Genomic DNA, 3,564 nt, shown 5'->3' on the forward strand with positions numbered 1-3,564 from the left:
TTAGACAATTTTTAATGACGTTAGTTTCAAACAAAAAGAATTAGACAGTTTCGCAAAAAAAAATTATTTTTCACTGTATGAAATGTCTTAGAAAAATTTTTGAAAATTTTTTTTGAAAAGAAATATTTTTTCAATAATTTTCACTTTTAGTACGTAAAAAAACTTTCTTAGACAATTTTTAATGACGTTAATTTCAAACAAAAAGAATTGTATAGTTTCGCAAAAAAAAATCATTTTTCATTGTATGAAATGTCTTAGAAAAATTTTTTTGAAAAGACAACTTTTTTTCAATAATTTTCACTTTTAGTACGTAAAAAAACTTTCTTAGACAATTTTTAATGACGTTAGTTTCAAACAAAAAGAATTAGACAGTTTCGCAAAAAAAAATTATTTTTCACTGTATGAAATGTCTTAGAAAAATTTTTTTGAAAAGACAACTTTTTTTCAATAATTTTCACTTTTAGTACGTAAAAAAACTTTCTTAGACAATTTTTAATGACGTTAGTTTCAAACAAAAAGAATTAGACAGTTTCGCAAAAAAAAATTATTTTTCACTGTATGAAATGTCTTAGAAAAATTTTTGAAAATTTTTTTTGAAAAGAAATATTTTTTCAATAATTTTCACTTTTAGTACGTAAAAAAACTTTCTTAGACAATTTTTAATGACGTTAATTTCAAACAAAAAGAATTGTATAGTTTCGCAAAAAAAAATCATTTTTCATTGTATGAAATGTCTTAGAAAAACTTTTTTGAAAAGACAATTTTTTTTCAATAATTTTCACTTTTAGTACGTAAAAAAACTTTCTTAGACAATTTTTAATGACGTTAGTTTCAAACAAAAAGAATTAGACAGTTTCGCAAAAAAAAATTATTTTTCACTGTATGAAATGTCTTAGAAAAATTTATTTGAAAAGACAACTTTTTTTCAATAATTTTCACTTTTAGTACGTAAAAAAACTTTCTTAGACAATTTTTAATGACGTTAGTTTCAAACAAAGAGAATTAGACAGTTTCGCAAAAAAAAATTATTTTTCACTGTATGAAATGTCTTAGAAAAATTTTTGAAATTTTTTTTTGCAAAGAAAATTTTTTCAATAATTTTCACTTTTAGTACGTAAAAAAACTTTCTTAGACAATTTTTAATGACGTTAGTTTCAAACAAAAAGAATTAGACAGTTTTGCAAAAAAAAATTGTTTTTCACTGTATGAAATGTCTTAGAAAAATTTTTGAAAATTTTTTTTGAAAAGAAAATTTTTTTCAATAATTTTCACTTTTAGTACGTAAAAAAACTTTCTTAGACAATTTTTAATGAGGTTAGTTTCAAACAAAAAGAATTAGACAGTTTCGCAAAAAAAAATTATTTTTCACTGTATGAAATGTCTTAGAAAAATTTTTGAAAATTTTTTTTTGAAAAGAACATTTTTTTCAATAATTTTCACTTTTAGTACGTAAAAAAACTTTCTTAGACAATTTTTAATGACGTTAGTTTCAAACAAAAAGAATTAGACAGTTTCGCAAAAAAAATTATTTTTCACTGTATGTAATGTCTTAGAAAAATTTTTGAAAATTTTTTTTGAAAAGAAAATTTTTTTCAATAATTTTCACTTTTAGTACGTAAAAAAACTTTCTTAGACAATTTTTAATGACGTTAATTTCAAACAAAAAGAATTGGATAGTTTCGCAAAAAAAAATTATTTTTCACTGCATGAAATGTCTTAGAAAAATTTTTTTGAAAAGACAATTTTTTTTCAATAATTTTCACTTTTAGTACGTAAAAAAACTTTCTTAGACAAGTTTTAATGACGTTAGTTTCAAACAAAAAGAATTAGACAGTTTCGCAAAAAAAAATTATTTTTCACTGTATGAAATGTCTTAGAAAAATTTTTGAAAATTTTTTTTGAAAAGAAATATTTTTTCAATAATTTTCACTTTTAGTACGTAAAAAAACTTTCTTAGACAATTTTTAATGACGTTAATTTCAAACAAAAAGAATTGTATAGTTTCGCAAAAAAAAATCATTTTTCATTGTATGAAATGTCTTAGAAAAACTTTTTTGAAAAGACAATTTTTTTTCAATAATTTTCACTTTTAGTACGTAAAAAAACTTTCTTAGACAATTTTTAATGACGTTAGTTTCAAACAAAAAGAATTAGACAGTTTCAAAAAAAAAAATTATTTTTCACTGTATGAAATGTCTTAGAAAAATTTTTTTGAAAAGACAACTTTTTTTCAATAATTTTCACTTTTAGTACGTAAAAAAACTTTCTTAGACAATTTTTAATGACGTTAGTTTCAAACAAAAAGAATTAGACAGTTTCGCAAAAAAAAATTATTTTTCACTGTATGAAATGTCGGAAAAATTTTTGAAATTTTTTTTTGCAAAGAAAATTTTTTCAATAATTTTCACTTTTAGTACGTAAAAAAACTTTCTTAGACAATTTTTAATGAGGTTAGTTGTAAACAAAAAGAATTAGACAGCTTCGCAAAAAAAAATTATTTTTCACTGTATGAAATGTCTTAGAAAAATTTTTGAAAATTTTTTTTGAAAAGAAAATTTTTTTCAATAATTTTCACTTTTAGTACGTAAAAAAACTTTCTTAGACAATTTTTAATGAGGTTAGTTTCAAACAAAAAGAATTAGACAGTTTCGCAAAAAAAATTATTTTTCACTGTATGAAATGTCTTAGAAAAATTTTTGAAAATTTTTTTTTGAAAAGAACATTTTTTTCAATAATTTTCACTTTTAGTACGTAAAAAAACTTTCTTAGACAATTTTTAATGACGTTAGTTTCAAACAAAAAGAATTAGACAGTTTCGCAAAAAAAATTATTTTTCACTGTATGTAATGTCTTAGAAAAATTTTTGAAAATTTTTTTTGAAAAGAAAATTTTTTTCAATAATTTTCACTTTTAGTACGTAAAAAAACTTTCTTAGACAATTTTTAATGACGTTAATTTCAAACAAAAAGAATTGGATAGTTTCACAAAAAAAAATTATTTTTCACTCTATGAAATGTTTTAGAAAAATTTTTTTGAAAAGACAATTTTTTTTCAATAATTTTCACTTTTAGTACGTAAAAAAACTTTCTTAGACAATTTTTAATGACGTTAGTTTCAAACAAAAAGAATTAGACAGTTTCGCAAAAAAAAATTATTTTTCACTGTATGAAGTGTCTTAGAAAAATTTTTGAAAATTTTTTTTTGAAAAGAAAATTTTTTTCAATAATTTTCACTTTTAGTACGTAAAAAAACTTTCTTAGACAATTTTTAATGAGGTTAGTTTCAAACAAAAAGAATTAGACAGTTTCGCAAAAAAAAATTATTTTTCACTGTATGTAATGTCTTAGCAAATTTTGTGAAAATTTTTTTTGAAAAGAAAATTTTTTTCAATAATTTTCACTTTTAGTACGTAAAAAAACTTTCTTAGACAATTTTTAATGACGTTAGTTTCAAACAAGAAGAATTAGACAGTTTCGCAAAAAAAAATTATTTTTCACTGTATGAAATGTCTTAGAAAAGTTTTTGAAAACTTTTTTTGAAAAGAAATTTTTTTTCAATAATTTT

The sequence above is a fragment of the Aplidium turbinatum genome, chromosome 18 (genome assembly GCF_918807975.1).
Source record: "Aplidium turbinatum chromosome 18, kaAplTurb1.1, whole genome shotgun sequence".
In the NCBI taxonomy this organism is placed as follows: domain Eukaryota; kingdom Metazoa; phylum Chordata; class Ascidiacea; order Aplousobranchia; family Polyclinidae; genus Aplidium; species Aplidium turbinatum.